The sequence below is a fragment of the Peromyscus eremicus genome, chromosome 2 (genome assembly GCF_949786415.1).
Source record: "Peromyscus eremicus chromosome 2, PerEre_H2_v1, whole genome shotgun sequence".
Taxonomy (NCBI): domain Eukaryota; kingdom Metazoa; phylum Chordata; class Mammalia; order Rodentia; family Cricetidae; genus Peromyscus; species Peromyscus eremicus.
The window spans coordinates 120406105-120424743 of record NC_081417.1 but is presented as its reverse complement, the minus strand read 5'-3'; positions in this window follow the sequence as shown (position 1 = coordinate 120424743).

Genomic DNA, 18639 nt, shown 5'->3' with positions numbered 1-18639 from the left:
CTGCTCCCGCTCTGCTCCCTCCCCCCCAGGCCTGGCTCTCTCTCCCTCCTTTCTCTCCTAATAAAGCTCTAAAAACTAACATTGGGTTCTGCCTTGGCCGTGACTTTTCCGCTGGTAACCAATGCCACCAACTAGCCCTGTTTAGCTATCACTGCCCTCAGGCTGTGTATTGTAGAGAGGTAGTGGAGAGCACACAGGCATGCCTTGGAGCACTGGGTGCATATTGATACACAGCTTCCCAAGGTGGGAGATCTGAGGGATCCAGAGAATGAGGCAACTGCCTGGGGAGGTGATGCCATGGGGACCTCAAAGCAGAAGTAAGGAGCCCTTCGCATAAAGCGGGGGCAGGGTACCTTTCAGGCAGCAGCGGGGCGCAAAGCAAGGGACAGAGGCAGATCTGCAGTGTTAAGATGGGGCACTTAATGTTAGGTCTGGAAAGGGAGGGAGGTGTCCCACTGATGTCCTAGGGTTGTGCTGAAGATTAAACCCATATCCATAATAAGCAATGTAATCTTCCTACCCAATCTGACTCCTCACGTCTATTACAGTGCATACTCAGCCTTCTGAGGCACATGGACTATTATTTGAGTAACACCTCAAAGAATGTTTCCCAAGCGTTCACCATTTGGAGTTTGGATAACTAGTCAGTGAATAAAAAAAAAAGAAGAAGAAGAAGAAATAAAAAAGGAAGGACATGGCTGCTCCTAGGTATGGGGGAGGAGAAGGTTTATTGTAGATAAAAGGAAGAGCATAGCCAGAGGCAGGGACATCTGGGAGAGTCCAGAGTGAACAGGACCAGACTGAGCTGGGCCATGTGAGGTGGAGGTGTGGGGGGGTGGTAGGGACAAGAGAGGAGCCACTGACCAAGAGGGGTGGCCTGGGCCAGAAGCCCGGCATAGCCAAAAAGGCCCCTATATAACTAGGGGCCAGAGGACCAGAGGGTTGGCAAGACCAGTCCCTGGGCTGGAGAAGTTTAGGGTAGGGGGCGGGGTATGCCAGCCATACCATGTAACACAGAGGATTGAGAGATACAGTGTGAACCTGGGGTCAACATCTGCTTTGATATGTTAATGAATACCTCAGTTAGCCATTTGTCCTGGGTTTGAGACTTACCGGTCAGATTGCTGTCCATCTTGAGAAAGTCAGTCACACTGTCTGTCCTGCACTGCCCTAGGGATAAAGGGATGCAGAAGACACAGCAGCTGTAGTCACCAACACCCATACTGATGTTGTGAAGTACCAGTCGTTAAGTGCTTTGAAGAGTGAGTTTTGAAATTTTCTCCCGGTGATCTCATGAGATATCACCGTCATTTCCATTTCGCCCATTAAAACAAAACAAAACAAAAAACTGAGGCATAGAGAAGGCGTATGACTCCCCCCATAGCCACTCCATTGATGCAGAATTGAGGCAGGATGGCAGTCTAAGTCCAGAGCTATGGGCCCTTCCACTCTGCCGAGACCTCTCCACAGCAATAACAAAGAGCCACCGTTCCTGTTAGTATTCTGGGGGCTCTTAGAAAGCATCTATAGGATTTAGGATCTAAAAATCTCCCACATAGCATATGCACTTGAAAGGGCTGCCAGCATTTCATATTATGGAGCACATAATACATCAGATATGTGAGATACATAACTAGCAACCTGGAAAACAATAGAAAATGTCGTTTTTGCTACTTCTGCTGGTTTCTTTACTGTTTGGTTGTTGGTTTGAGTTGCTGAGTAGGACTGGCCCAAGGCAGGCATTGTTCTGGTCACTATCCTGGCTGCCATGAAGGTTCTGAGGGGGCTGCTGCTTGCTGCATTCCACACACCTGTGCCTCACTCTTGCTCTTCCTAGAGAGAGGCATCTGGCTCTGGACTGGTGGTAGCATTTTCAGAGAACTCCCCCCCTCAAATTCATTTTGTTTTTATTCCCCTCAATATCACTCTCTCTCAAGCTCATATTCTTCTTGGGACACCATGACCTAATCTGGGGAAAGCCTGTGTGTTAGAGTTCCTGTGGTATGACTAAGTCCCCAGGATAGACACTTAAAAGGGTGGACTGTTGCTTGGCTCACGGTTTCCTAGGTTCCTGTCCTGGTTGATTGACTCGGTCATTGTGCTAATTATTTGTCTGGCTGGAACAAAATACCCAGCGAAGCAGGTTCATGAAGGAAGGGAAGGTTTCTTCCGGCTCAGAGCTTGAAGGTGACTGTCCACCGTCCATCACAGCCAAGAAGCCCTGGTGTCAGGGACAGGAGGCAACTGAGTCCATTGCATCCATAGTCAGGGTGTCTGTTCTTGTCCAGAGAGATTTCAGAAGAGGTTTCCTTAGCCTTAAGTTTTATCCTAGCAGAGGTTCAGATTGAGGGAATAATTTTTCCCCAGAGCAGGGACTGAGTCCTGCATGTAGGTTAGCAGACCAGTAACTTAGCATCAAAGACCCTCGGCCACAGTCTCCTGAGCCTACTCCCTAATCTAGTACTCTAGTAACGGGTTTCCCACCTCTATCCGTCTATCCTTACCACCATCATCACAGTGCTTCTTCTTCTTCTTCTTCTTCTTCTTCTTCTTCTTCTTCTTCTTCTTCTTCTTCTTCTTTCTCCTCCTCCTCCTCCTCCTCCTCCTCCTCCTCCTCCTCCTCCTCCTCCTCTTCTTCGTCTTCTTTGTCTTCTTCCCCTTCCTTCTCCTCCCCCATCTTCCTCTTCCTCCTCTTCATCTTCTCACTTACTTTATGTGTATAAGTATTTTGCCTGCATCTATGTGTGTATGTTTGGTGCCTATGGAGGACGGATGAGGACATCAGATCTCCTGGAGCTAGTGTTATGGACAGTTGTGAGCTGCCATGTGGGTGCAGGGAACAGAAAGAACCCAGGTCCTCTGCAGGAAGAGGAAATACTTTCAACAGCTGAGCCCTGTCTCCAAATGGGTTCTTTTCACCCTGAGAGATCTGTGACCTGCATGCGCTGGTTCAGCCCAGGAAGTGACCCACTGTGTGACGAAGAAGCCAAGGACTGAACCATGGTTTGTGTGACCGGAAGGGCAGAGCTGCCCTTCGCTGAGGAGGAGGGAAGTGTCACTGGAGCCGATGGGAGGGCGGAAGCTTTGGACATACTGAGGTGACTCTCTGTTACACACTGGAGTGGAACTGTTGCGTGGCCAGGAAATGGTTGTTCTTCCACGTCCTTTTAGATTGAGAAGGATTGGTAGAAGTCACCTGTAGGAAAGGACCAGCAGGTGCCAGAACGACAGGGGACTTTTAGTGACAGAAAGAGGCATGATTCAAAGGCAGGAGACAGGATAGAATGGAGGGAGCCAAGTGTCTGTAATTTAGCTTTTGATCATCGATTTTCTCAAGGAAGAGAACTAAGAAGGCAGGCTAGGAGTGAGAGAGAGGAGGTGCTGAAGAGGGGAGGAGGGCAGGCGTCGCTGGATCTCCTTGTCCCTCCTGTCCCTTGCACTGGACTTGGCACAGAAGAAATCCAAATAAACGTCAGCTGAACTGGATCCTCTGGTGTCACACCCCAACAGTAACGATGACTTTGAAATCTCAGCCACACCCACTCCCTTTTGATGAGTGGTCTCCAGAAAGTGACTGCGTCCCCTTCGCTTCAGTCTCCTTTCCTGGCAGGTGGGGACTGAATGAGGTTACTCCCGTTAGGAGATGACGCAGAAGGTGCTGGAATGACGCCATTGCCGGTTTCCCAGGCTCTACCCGGTTTCCCAGGCTCTGACCCCACCAGATTGTACAGTGTCCTTGAAGTCAGAAATAAACTGGACTGGACAAATTTTCCATTTTTGTACTTCAATAAATCGGCTTACGCTGATCATTAAAGACTTGATTTCCTCTCTTAAAAATGGAAGAAGAGATTTTATGAGTTCAGATTTGCGTTTTTGAAGCAATTTGGCAAGGTTTTCTATTTCTAAATCTGTACGTGGCAGAGTGGGAAATTGCTAAAGGAAGACAAGCTTGGCCAAGATGTACTGGCGGGTGACTCTGTAAATTGCTCTGTTCCTGTTAGCCCCAGATAGGGAAGCTTATCTGCTCAGGGAGAGCTACCTGCAAACCCCTCCTCCCAGGGCAGCTGAGGGGGGATCATTTTGCACACTGAGGTACGCTCACAAACACCCAGTAGGGTGGGAACAGCCTGCGTCTCGGTGAGAACTCTGGGTCCCTACGCAGCAGAATTCTTCAGACTGTCGAGTGAGACTGTGGGAGAATAGATCCCCTAGAAGAGTGTTCTAGAAGAGCCCAAGGCAGCCTCCTGTCATCACTTTGATTCTACCTTCACAATATGTCCCAGTAGAACCAGGACATGTTACCCATGCTCTGGACTAGAGGTAAAGCAGAAGCCGGTCAGCTTCCCAGCCCTGATGAGGAGCAGTCAGGCAAAACTGGGAGACTGGCCAGCAGTACCCCAGAGCCGCAGACCCAGCTCCTTGCTTTCTCCAGGCTGATACAAGGTGGCAGATTTCCAGAGGTGGGCTGAGGAGGTATCTAGAGACAGGATTCTCCACTTCTGAATTCAGACTCCAGTTCTGATATGTTTCAGATCTGAAGTCTGACTGTGTGTCCTGGTTATCCCAGGATAGTCCCTGTACAGACCTATTAACCCAATCCTGTGCAGAGATCTGTTAGCATCATCCCTTTCAAAAACATCCCTGTGTGGATAAAACATTGGAAGATGGTTCTGTGGATTTGTTACCTGCTCTAATTTTTTTGAATCACATTTCTACACCTGAAAAGTGGAAATCTGTGTTTGTAGACTGCAGGACTGTGACTGATAACCAGACATGGCTCACATAAAGGTTTTTAAACAGAATGTGAGGTCTGGTACTCTAATATTAGCCTTGCTCTAGCCTAGACTTCCATCTTCTTTCCTCCAGAGTAGGTAAACAAGAGTCTAGCTTGGTCACGTGACTCCAGTTCACTGGGGCTCCCACTTTAGGGAATATCAAACCATTCTTTGGGAGCCATTAATCTAGTTTTCCATTTCTGATCACTTCTGTTCTTTGTCAAAATGATCCTTCCAAAATACAAATCAGTCGAAGCTGCTCCCACTGCCTGGCACCTTTCAATCAGAGGGGCCAGAGGCCAGGCACCAGAGTAGGCAAACCTGGATTCTGAATGGAAACGAAGATGTGACCATTCCTAGGTGTGGTTGAGGAGACGGTTTTTGTTGTAGATATGAGGGAGAGAACAGCTAGAGGCATCTGGAAGAACCAGACTGAACATGGCCAGAAGAATAGTCCAGGCCATGAGAGGAGAGAGAGTGGGGGAGAGCAAGAGAGGAAGAGAAGAGAGAGGAAGAGAAGGGACCAGGAGAGGGAGAAGAATCAAGAGAACCAAGAGAGTCCATGGCTAAGGCGGTTGAGTTACATAGTGAGCAGATACTGGCAGAAGGGAAGCGAAGCTCAGGGCCTGGAGATGTTCAGGGTAGGGAGCAGGGGTGAGAGGAGCAGAGAGAAGCCAGGACTCTGGAGCCTCACCAAGAGAATAGGTGCTGAGAGAACCTGGTGGCCAGTGGCTTCCACTTTAGTATGTTAAACAGGCACCTCAGTTAGCCATTTGTCCCGGGTTTCTTTGAGACCTAACAGAATCAAGGCTGCACCTGACCCCTCTTTAGGCTGCAGAAGTTACCAGTCATACCTTAACTTCATCTGGGGAGAAGGGCCTCATCAGCACTTGTGAGGTGCTGTCTACAGAGAAGGAGCTCTTGATATGTGACTCCTTTCTGCCTTGCCCCAGCATAAAAAATGGACTTCTCATGCCATGATCTGACCAAAGGCCCCAACAGCCCCTAAAGATGAAAATGTCCTCTGCTAGCTATGACCTGCTTCTTACCTTCCAAAGCCCAGGGCTAAAATTATTCCCACTGGGATGAAATGGGATCTACTTAGGACTGAGGCCTCTGAGGTCATGGAATCCCACCCCATTTATAGCTGAGGAGGAGGAAAAAAGAAGATGAGTTATGATTGTTCATGGAGACTTGTGGAATGAGCTCTGTGCTAGGTTCCTGCTGTAGATATCAAGGTTACAACGCTGCTTGTGGTTAGCATGATGGTCTCCATAAGGTAGACAAATTGGCTGAGATCTGGTAATGAATTAGCTTGCTCTGGCTGCCATATCAAGTATCTGTGGTGATATATTGTGTACCATAATAAAATTTGCCTGAAGATCAGAGGATAGAATAAGCCACTAGATTAAACATAGATGCCAGGCAGTGGTAGCACCTTTAATCCTAGCACTTGGGATTAAATCTGTCTGGATCTCTGTGAGTTAAAATCCACCCTGGACTACATGAAATGGATTCAGACTAGGAGAGAAACAGAGCCAGGCAGTGGTGGCACACACCTTTAATCTCAGCACTTGAGATCTCACATCTTTAATCCCAGTATTTGGGAAGCACACATGACATTAATCCCAGCACTAAGAAGGAAGTGATGACTGGGCAGAGAAAGGTATATAAGACATGAGGAGACAGGAACTAGAGCCTTTTCATGCTGAGGTGTCCTAGAGGTAAGACATGGCAGTGGCTTGTTCCTTTGTCTCTCTGATTTTTCAGCATTTACCCCAATATCTGGCTCTGAGTTTTTTATAAAAAGACCAAAGTAGATTTCATGTTACAAGTATCAAAAAGTGGGGGCCTTCACAGAAATACATTTTCTCATAGTCTTAGCAGCTAGATATCCAAGATCAAGGTATTGTCAGAGTTAGTTTCTTCTGAAATCTCCCTCTTGGGCTCAAAAGTTTTGTCTTTTCCCTATATATCCATCTGTGTGTTCTTAGGAGAATGACAATCACATTGGATTAGGGACCACCCCAACGACTTCATTTTACCATAACCCCCTTTAAGGGCCTTATCCTCAAGTATGGTTGCATTTGCAGGTAGTAGAGTCTAGATCTTCGACATATGAATTTGGGCATTGGGGTACAATTCGGCCCTTAGCAGAAAGGCAGCCTCCAAGAAGGCCCCAATAATTCTGCTTCCCGATATTTACTCCAAAGTGCAATTTCTGCTACAGTGTCCCAGAGCTGGTCTCTGCAATCAGTAATTCATGACAGAAGGGATGGTGACAGTATGTCACTCCCGACATGAGGTTACAGAAGGGCTATGCTTCTCGTTAATCATCCTGGCTTCCCAGTGAGCCACTTCCTCTTGAGAAAGCCAGCAGCCATATTGGGAGACTCATGTCGCCAGTACCCCAGGTCTCCTGCCAAGAGCCATTGGGAAAGTAGGCCTTTCAGCAACAGTCAGACATTCAGAAAACTGGAACCTCACAAGTGACCCTAAGGTGGCCCCACGTGGCACAGCTCTGCTGGGCTCTGAACCACAGAAACTCCGTGAGACAGTGAACACTTGTTTGAAAGCTGCTAAATTTGGAGTTGTTTTATTACTGAGCCATAGGTAATGAACACCAAGGCTTGGAAAAGTCGAGGACACACAGATCCCAAGGGGCAGTGAGAACTAGGTGTCTCCATGTCTGAGTCTCAGGTTCTTTCTGGCATTCCCCATCATCTGAATCAAGATCAGCTTTTACACAGATGGTAGTGGTGAGGTACTGAGGAAAAGGGGAGGGAAGAGAGGAGGAAAAAAGGCCTTCCATGGCCAAGCGAGGAGAGGCTGAGAAAAGGAGCAGCTGAACTCACACATCTCAAAGAGAGGCAGAAACGGAAGGGCCCAAAGCCACCCACGGGTGTTCCTGCTGTGCCAAGCCCTGTCTGTGAGCAGAGGAGAATATGCTACAAAGCATCCCTAGGAAGGCCACGTGAATCATAAACCATTCTAGTCTGTCAGATCAAAGGCCTCTTCCAACGAGGCTCTGGTTTCCTTCTTGGCTTTGCCGTGCCCACGGCCCCACAAGCGTGTCAGTGAGCTGTAAGGACCTCTGACTCACTGCCTACTGTGTGCCAGCTGCTGGGCGAGATGTGTGACTTAATGTCACAGTCAAAGGATGTATGAGATGCACACTCCGTTAACCTCACTCCACAGAAACAAACAAGCACCATAGAAAAACAGGTTCAAAAAGCCAACGTTACATATGTACGCCTCCTGGTAAGGACTTGAATCCAATTCTGGGTCTTTCTACTTGTTTCTTGTCACCAGGGACTCTGACATTCCCCTCCAATGGGCCACTTTAATGAGTATGGAAGCTGTCTGCACAGCACCTTATCTATACAACTATTTTAAGGCACCCACCACCTCCTCACACTGTGTGATAAGGACACAAGATTAGCAGAGTCCCAAGGGTTGACTAGAGATGACACCACACTCTAGAATGGTCACTTATTTCCTTGTGACAGAGGGAATCACAAAGGGTTGTGAAAGCTGAGGCCTAAGCCTGAGTGACCTGAGCAGCCAGGGAAGACTTCCTGGAGGAGGGCTATGCTCACTGCTCCCTGACAGACATTGATGCTTGACAGCAAAAAGAAGTAGAAAGTGATTGAGCTATATGCACAACCCAGGTTTCAGAGAGCTGGGGTTTGAGGAGCTTTGCTCTTCCACGTGTGATCTCAGGATGGGCTAGCAGGGAGCTTGTCCTCACGGCAGAATCTCAGGTTTGACCAGAGACCCGTAGAACCGGCATTACAATCAGTGGTTCATACACACACTCAAAATCAAACATACTCCTGGAGACAGAATGAGCATATGTCAAAAGCCGTGTACGAACTATGACAGGAAGATGCCAGGCATGGTGGCACAAGCCCTTGATCCAAGCACTTGAGAATCAGCGGAAGGTGGTCTCTGTGAGTTCAAGGCCAGCCTGGTCTACATAGCAAATTTCAGGTTGGCAAGGATTACGGAGTGAGACCTTATCATACAAGAGGGGTGGGAGAGGTGACTTCTCTAGATACCTGAATAGAGATGGTGAGGGTTTGTTCCATTTTTCAGATAGGACTGCTAAGGCTAAAAACTGAAAGAAAAAAAAAGCTCATCTAAAATTTGACTCCATTTCCTCTGTCCTAAAACAAGGTCTGTCTGTTTCATTATGGTATTTTCCACTGCCCAGAAATGAGTTAGGTACACGATTCATTAATTACATTCATTAGTTTTTCTTAATTTTTTTTCCATTTATTTTGCAAACCAACCACAGTTTCCCCTCCCTCCTCTCTTCCCATTCCCTTCCCCCTACCTTCTGTCTACTCCTCCTTTCAGAAAGGGGCAGGCCTCCCATGGGAGTCAACAAAGCATGGCACATCAAGTTGAGGCAGACCAAGCTCCTCCCCCTGCATCAAGGCTGGGTGAGGCATCCCAGCACGGGGAATAGGTTCCAAAAAGCCAACTCATGCACCAAGGACAGGTCCTGATCCCACTGCTGGGGGCCCCACCAACAGACCAAGCTACATAACTGTCACCCACATGCAGAGGGCCTCGGTGGGACCAGAGTCCTTGAGCTCATCAATCACATTTATAGGTCAGTGAACAAAATGAGGACCTGGACAGAAGGATTTTGATGACCAAAGGGCAAGCAGCAAGCTGGACTTGATAGAGCAGGCCAGCTGAGGGGCTGGACATCAGCAGTGGGAGGCTGGTGGTCCACCGGACTGGAGGGAATGGAAATGCAGTAGAGGCAGTATTGCCGATTCCCTCTCTTTGGAGTTCTTAGACTTATCTTCATGTTGTGATTGGCTGAGGCAGGATTGAACTCACTCAGCACAGGACTTAGAATGGCACACGTTTAGGCAGGTCAAAAGGCTGGACTAGCATTCAAAGCATTAACTTGTTGGGGTTCGATTGATTTTACTGCTTGTAATTTTTGTTTTTTGTTTTTTGTTTTTTGTATTTTTTTGTACTTTAAGCACTTCTCATTTGATGTCTTTTATTAGTATTATGTTCCCCTTAAGTGGTCTGTTCATTCTTATGCCTGGGCCTTTCCACACGCAGTTTACTCAACCAGGTAGAGGTGGAAAATGGGTGGCATCATAGAGGGAAGAGTTCTGCTCTGAGAAATCCCCACCAACTCTTTAGAAGTCAGTCTTCCTAGTACCATGACAAAATACCCGAGAACCCAACTCCAGAGGTTTGCTTTGGCTCACGGTGTCAGAGGTCTCAGTCCCTGGTCACTTGGTTTTGTTGTTTCTGGGCTCATGAGTGCTGAGGCAGAGGGTCAAGGTGAGGAGCCCAGGGCAGAGCAAGATGGCTCTCTTTGTAATAGGCAAGAGGCAGAGACACCAAAAGAGCCAGAGATGAGATATGTCCTTCAGAAGCATACTCCCATCACCTGCCTCTTGCAACTAGCCCCCCGCTGCTCCCAGAAGCCCATTCAACTGTGAACCATCAATAGATTAACACTCAAATGAAGTTAGGCCCGTATGATCTGGTTGTCTCTCAGTAGCCAAGGACCAAGCCTTCCACACGTGAACCTTGTGTGTGTGTGTGTGGGGGGGTACAAGCTGGAGACTAAGCCTTCCACACATGAACCTTGTTGTGGGGGGGGTACAAGCTGGGGACCAAGCCTTCTACACATAAACTTTGTGGGAGGTGGGCACACTTGATATCCAACCACTGCAGCCATCAGTTGAATAATGAAGAGTTCTTTTCCTAACTGAGACCTTGGTAAGTGGCTTAACTGCTCTTTGCCTCCTGACTTATAATAGAGATGATAATAAGAACACAGAAGACTGGTGTCGGGGAATGAAAGTGCTAAGACACTCAAAGGCAACTGGGCTGCTGGAGGATTATGTAGGGAAACCTGCAGATTGCTTAGCCCTGGGTCTCGCATCTGGTTAGTATGTGATGAGAGGGCAGACTCTTCTTAGTGTTTTCAAAGGCTTTTCTTGGTCCCACCCCATTGATCCAGGATAACCATAGTGTTTATGTTATGACTTTGAACGTGGCTAAGGAAATCCCGATTCATTTGGTTTGGTTTGGGAATTCAATAATTGCCTGTTTCTTTCTAGCAGGAATTCTGGGAGATTACAATGATCTCCACTTATTTTGACTGTCAGTTTTCTTCAGTTCTTCCAAATATATAGGGTCATTTTCTCCACATAGAACTCTGTGAGGGCAGGAGCTGCACCTGAATGATTGCCAAATGACTTTCTAACCCCTGTACAGTGCCTAGCACAGGGGACCTTCTCCATGACACTCAAGCTTGCATGCTCTCTCTATGCTGTCCTCTTGATACAGTTTGCACACTGAACATTCTTCAAAGGCCTCATATGTCAACGGCTTTGTCCACAGAGTGGCACTGTGGGAGGTGGTGGAACCTCCACGAGTCTCTGAGGTCACTGGGGTATGCCACCAAAGGAGGCATGCCAGCTACTTACTTTCTTTTTATTTTATTTTTTGATTCCTGGCTTGTTACATAGGCAGTTTTGATCTATCCCATGCTCCCCGCCATTGCCGTCCAAAGCCATAGAGCTCTTCAATGATGGGCTCGACTCTCCAAAACCAGGAAGTTTTGAAATAAGCCTTTTTTCGTTATAAGTTAAGTATCCCAGGTGTTTTGTTATAGTGATGGAAATCTGATTAGTAAGTACATAATATCCGGTAGATAAGACTCCAAATATGAAATACATCTAGTTTTCTTGATGTCACTCTACTAGTTAGTAATTATTCATGTTTATCATTCTTTATTCAATTGTGTTTCTTTCTGTATTGGACTCTGATAGATACAGATCGAGTACAGTGTGTCAGAGTGAGAGTGTGTCAGAGTGTGCATGGAATTAAGAGTGTGAGTGTGCCAGAATGTAAGTGTCAGAGTAGGTATGATTGTGTGAGAGTGTGAGTGTATCAGAGTGTGAGTGGGTCAGAGTGTGAGTGGGTCAGAATGTGAGTGGGTCAGAGTGTGAACTCGAGAATCAGAAAGCCTTACTTTCTTTATAAACAAAAATATGAGTAGCCAGAGATTTGCAAATTGTAAAAGTCAGCAAGAAGCTTGTGGGAGACAGTCCTTGGACTTCCCCTGAAGAGTTGGTTTCTGGGTAAGCTATGGGGAAATCCTGATTTACATTTGTCTTTATCGAGTGTAAAGATTCACAGAGCTGTCAAGAGCCCAGTGTAAAGTGACACCAGGGAAGTGTGTCCAAAGCAATTGTGAGTCTCCAACAAGACATTGCAGTACACACTCTTGGGTTGTCCCTTGTTGCCCAGGCAGGGAGCCAGAGTGTGGACATCAGAATCAGGACAGAGGCTGTCCAGGGTATCTGATGTGTAGCAGGTCACCACACAAGTGCATGCCTTCTTCAGCAGCGTTCTAGGAAGCTCTAGAGGTACACAGGATCTAAGCCTTTTCCCATGCAGGAGCTCCAGCTTGTCAGGTGCCGTCCTGGCCACTGTAGTGTGCCCCTATCCCTGCCTCTACCTCTCTGACTTACATTTTCAGCTTTACTTTCAAATAGCAGGTGTGAATTGTGCTCAGTTTCCACCTGGAGTGGCCGGGGAATGGAAGACTCCTTCTGAATTGGTACTATAGATTGGAATGGCAAGAAGACCTAAGTTAGGGGACTCAGGGACTCGGAAAGTCAAAGGAAAACCAGGCATGTGAGAGCCTCCAGTGACGAGAATCTAAGTATATCCTGAGGGGTTTGCCTTGACTGTGGGTTTCCAAGCGAACGACGGGAAAATCATGAAGAGGCAAATGAAGCAGGAAGAGAAAGTGACTTATTCATGACCCCCAAAGGAGCATCCCCCTTCTCCCCACTGTCCTTCCCGAGGAGTCAGAGCCGTCTGCCTGTCTGTATGGGACCCGTTTTGCCTGCTTGACCTTTCATCTTTCACAAGCATCCTCCTCAGTTTTCTGCCGGGTGTGTCCTAGGGCATCTCGGTGACTGCTTCCTGACACATGGCACCTCCACCAGGGGGATGCAGCGGGAGCTACAGGAGGGGCAGAGGAGATGGTCGCCACGCCAGTAACAACAACTCTCATGCTGACGCTATCGCTGCCATCATTTCCTCTTATTCAGAAAAACCTGCAGTTTCTGTGGTCAAGGGAAGCCAAAGGGACATGTTCACAGAACATCAGTTTTTGGTCTGACCAGCATTATTAGGAGGAAGGAGATGTTCTTCTGAGGTGGCTGCGGCACAAGTCCTGGGGCTGACCCAAGAATACCCCTGTTTACAAACGTTCCTACAGTTTTCACCCAGTAGGAGTTGCTCATTTGGTATGTATGAGGGAGGCAGGTCTGGTTTCAGCGGGGAAACAAGTGAATCGTAAAGAGCCACACTTCATACCTGACATGCTTAGCACTTCCTCCCTGATGCCCGTGCTCAGAGCGGATTGGACAATCCATTACACTTGTCAGGACTCGAAGACAATCTAACTGCAAGCTGCCCTCCTCCAAGATTTAATACCCTTCAGGATAGTTTGCATATTTGTTATATTGCCACCTTTGGTGTTTTAACATTTATTATCCCCCAGGGCCATAAAAACGTCTTGCCTTTTACAGAGTACACAGAGCTCCTGGGCCCACCAACTCACAGGCATTTGAAGGGACCTCAGTGAAGCTTCACGTTCTGGATTTGTAACTGAAATGCAAGTCTGCTATTAAGTTGTTTGGCCTGGAGAGTTACAATGAGGGAGCCTCTTCTCTGCCCACAGCTGGATATGGTTTATGAGACACCAACATGAGTAGGTGTGACAGCTCCTGGGCTAGCCCAGGGCCTCAGGCCTGTGTGTGCTCTTCATAGCTGACTTGTGGAACAACGTATTTCCATTAAAATTGCTTTCCACTGCATCAGAAACAGAATTAAGGGTAGGGGGACTTGCATGACCTGATTTCCCACTCAGGGTTCTATCCAGCTCGTACCTTTTTGGTGAACGCAAATACTAATCCTTAGCATGTTAAAGAGGATCCGTGTGACAGAAATATCCGAGACAACAAAAGAAAAAGGGTTATTTTAGTTTTAGCGGTTTCAGAGATTTTGGTTTACAGTGTAATCTCTGGGCCTGAAGTGGGGCAGAATATCTTGGTGGGAAAATGTGGTTGAAGCAAAGCTGCTCCCCTTATGGTGGCCGAGAAGCAAAGAAAAAGAGAAAGGAACAAGGCTCGCTCCCAGGATGCCCTTCAAGGGCACACCCCCAGTGACTTACTTCCTTTTACTAGGTCCCATCTCCTCAGTTTCTACTATAGCTCACTATCCATTAAGTTATAAATCTACCAATGGACGAACCCATTTGTGAGGTCACCTCCTCAAACTCTAAATGCTGGTTTGGTGGGACCAAGCCTTCAACATATGAGCTATTGAGGGCCCTTTACTATGCAAACTTGAACAGAGTCCTTGAGGAGACACACAAACTGTCACACACGCACTAGTGACAGCTTATAAACATGACCTGCTCCAAAGCTGTAGAAATCAGCTTGCTTTAACACATTGATTATTGTTATGGCACGGTTCTGTGACACTGTAGGAGAAAGGCCTTCAGTGAACCCTCAGCAAAATGCAAGAGCATGTCATCCTGCATGAGATAGCTTGGAGTCCAGGTATAACATGGATGACTTATATTAATGTATATTAACTGTTTTACTCTTTATACTAACTTAACTATTATATAGATACTATGCATTTCTCCTATTTTATAGATAAGGAAATAAAGGCATAATTATTTGAATAACGTGCCTAAGGTATATCATTTTCATATTGACCCATAAAGCCTTACTTTGCACCCTATTGCTCTGACAGAAAATTACTGCAGGGAATCGGAGTCTCCAGCTCCCAAGCTTGCCTTCTGGTTGCTAACTAGGCTGCCACAGCTCCCTTGAATTAGGATGCCCATGTAATAATTCATTATTCAAATGCAGACACTTTTGAGAATAAAAGGGGTGTTATTAATAGTTACATTGGGACAGCAGACACAAGTGAAGTGATGGTGTAGGGCACTCCAGCTCATATGGTCACCATTCAGCCAAAGGAGGTCCTTAAAATTCACACTCCTCTGCCTTACATCTATTCTTAGAACAACAGTACAAAGTAGAAAGATGGAGCTTTTCTTGGCATCTCGAAATAGCACACAAACACATGGGGAAGCAAAGGACAGAGGAGCTGTGAGACTGTGACTTTATTCTGCATCCCAGCTAGTAAGTGGGCTTGCTGGAGTTCCAGGGCTCCTGGTAGAAGCTGGGGGATGCTGGCTCAGAGACAGCACGTCTCCACTCATGTATGCGGAGCAAACAGCACACTCTTGTTTCATGCTGATTTTCTTCAGTCCTTCCAGTCCCTGAGGTGACACAGTAGCCCAGGTAGGTGCTGTTTGTAGGGGGGTTTGTTCTACAGCTTAGAGACCCCAAATCTCTTACAATGGATTACAAGCAAATCCACAATGCCTTTTTTTCCCCCTGGGGAAAGTCATTATTTTTACTAAGCATGGCTGCAAACAAGACAACCCTGGGCTCCTAGAGGAGGCACTATCTGTGTCTCCCACGGCTGTTCTGCCACTGAAAAGATGCCTGGATTACAAGAAGTGTGAGAGAGGGCCTTGGAGAACTGCTCCCTAGTACCAGGAGAGCTCAGGGACGCCATGGCTAAGATTTCTGCACTGAATGCATTGCCTAGACAAAAAAATGGAGATTCCAGATCCATTTTGTCTTGAGAAGGGGCAGAAGCCAAGAAAGGGAAAGTGATGAGAAGGGATGGACCGTCAATGCATGATGGTTCCTTTTCCATCTCTTGCTTTTCTCCTAAGAACTACGCTTTTATCAGCAAGACTGGAAAATTAATTCTCTGCAGTGCTTATGGGTGACTGTTTTTGTTAGAAGATGGCCCAGGTGATTAATATTATGAGGGTGGATATTTGCAAGAGTTATTTTCAACAAAATATTTTATTAATCCTTTGAGAATTTCATATATGTGCACAATGTATTTTGATCACATTCCCCCCCCCCCTCCGGCTCCTCCAGGATCCATCCATCCTCCTTCAACCTTCCCCAGGGAATCCAGTTTGTACTGTCCATGAGTACAGGCGCTGTACCCTTACAGAAAAGGACTCTTCTTTCCTCAGCAACCATCAACCATCAACAGCTCCCCAGCTGCGGGTGGAGACTCTTGAGTCCCTCCCCTTCCATTTTGGAATGTTAACTGGCTTGATCTTACACAGGTCTTGTGCAGGCAAACATGGCTGCTGTGAATTCATGAGTACAGTGTCAAATCCAGGTGACACACTTTCATGCCTGTCCTCCCTCCCTGCCTGTGGCTCTTAGAAGCTTTCAGCCCCTCTTTTGCGATGGTCTCTTAGCCTTGGGGAGGGGATATGATATAGATGTCCCATTTACCGCTGAGAGTTCCACATGTGTTTATCCTCTTCACGTTGATCAATGGTGAGTTTCTGAGTTAGCCACCATCCACTGTACTATGGGTATAGAGATATGTATTTTGTGGGCAGTCTAATAATATATGCATTTAGCAAAATAATGAAGAGTGCAATTTCAGGCCTATGAGCTCCTTGGCCACAGGTTCTTAGTCTAGAATTAATCTTAATAAATATACTTCTCCTACAATTAAAAAATTACCATGAGGATTATAAATATCTAAACCTAAAATAAAGTACCACCTTAGTCTAATTGCTTTATTGCAAACACTGATATGATTTCAGTTTTTATTCTTTTGGAGTGTGTGTGTGTGTGTGTGTGTGTGTGTGTGTGTGTGTGTACCTACTTATAACTTTTGTTATCATTGTTAACTCATAATTTCAAACCATTTTTTTTCTGTTGGCTATATCATTTAAAAAGAAATATCACTTTCAAAAATTAGGTAACATTATATTGAAGACCAACATTTATTTATCTCTTTTGACATTTGATCTTGAGTCCAGTGTGTTAGATCACAAGCCGTGGAGTGGAAATCCTACCTTCATCATTTACCAGAATTATAACTGTGGTCTAGTTATTTACTTTGTCTGTGTCTTGATTTACTTTACTGTAAGATGGGATAATAACTGAATTTTTATAGGGTGATAGAGAAAGCCAGTGAGAGTCAGGTAGTATGTACAAATTATCCTAACAGTACCTGTCATCTAAACAGTAACTGCTTTTCAAATTACTACCGCACTCAGTTGCTTATCTTAGTCTTTGATTCAGTGAGCATCTTGAATGTTTTTCCAAGACAGTGGTAATGGTATTAGCTTAAAATACCTGAAGCTGGGACTTTACAAAAAATAGAGTTTTAGCCAAGCATGGTGGCACATACCTGCAATCCCAGCACCTGGAAGGCTGAGGCAGGAGAATTACCACTGCTGACTTTACAGTTGGCTTTGTTCTTCCAGCCCACATAGAGGTCAAGTCTGGTCTAACCACATCACTTTCTGGAGAACTGGGGTGGGGAGCCAGGAGCTTCAGTATGGCCTATAATGTTCTACATTTTCAGCTAGGGAGTGGGTTCATGCATTATGTATACTAGCTAAATGTTTTTGTCCACCTGAAATATTTCTTAATTAAAAAGCACCCAAGGAAGGCACAGCAAGGATACGGTGCTTACTGACTCTCTGGGTAGCCTGCAAACTGTAGAAGGAGCCAGCATCTCCAGGGTGCTAGGAGCTGGCATGCTAGAGATCAATTCCCTGGGTCAAATGAGACTTCAAAAAGGTATTATGTAGCAGAAAGAAATCAAACTTCTGTTCATGAATTGGGGTCTTTATTTCCTATACAGTGTTTGACAAGTTTCTCACAGAGAAAGAAAACAAATGGGGGATAAAGTGGGAAAATGCCCCAAACCCATGCAGTTACTGCGAAGGAGAAAAGCGTTCTCATACAGCATCTGATTTTAAAGGCAGGGGAAGGTCCTAATTGTCCTCCAGGCCATGGGCCCCAACCTAATTTATGGAGGGAAGGACCAAGGAGGTAAATCTGTATGTCATTTTCTGAGCCACCCAAAATAAGCCCATTAAACCACCACCTATGAATGGAGGCGTTTTTCCCCAGCTCTGCATTGGCCTAGCCTTCTCCCACACCCAGCGTCACCCCGGGCACCGCCACTCAGATCCCCAGGGCACAGCTGACAATGGAGCATTCAGGAAGGCCTTTCCCAGCGGGGGTAGGAAGCCTGTTTTATGCCCTGTTAATTACTGCAACAATTTATAAATTCATGACAGACATAAAGTCCTCACAGAGATTGGATTTCAAATGGTATTTACCTGTAACAGAATCCCTTTTGTTTGTAATTCCTGGATTTATGAGCTGTTGTACAACAAAATGCGACTGCCCCTTGTCCCCCTGGGGGGCACTGGCAGGGGACCCAAAGCCTGCCACAGAGACAGAAGCCCACTCGGGCTTGGATGCAGGGAATGCAACCTCTGGCCTCTAGTTCTGGGTGCTCCTTGGTGTCATAGTCTTGGACTTGGAGTCCTGAGGGGGAGTGGACATCACCCTGGGTCAGGTAAATTTTCTCCCAGGAGTGGACTGTTTTGACTTTGTGCCTTTATGGGACGTTTCTTTGCAGAATCTCTATCTTTGTGTGCCGAATGCTCCAGGGACAAGGACTCTCTGCTTGACAAAGCCGCCCAGATAATTGTCACAGTGTCTTCATCTCCCCTCTTATCCTTCCTCTCCTCTCCACCTTCCCTTTGGACACAAGAATGCTTTTCATGAAACCTTAGATACACTGTTTTTGCATTCCTGCTAAATAATAATAAAAAATCACTCAGTGGCTTTCCTAAGAAATCCACACTCCTCCACGAAGCATGTGTGGATCCATGCACAGGCTGCCCCTACTCCTGTCCCCGGTG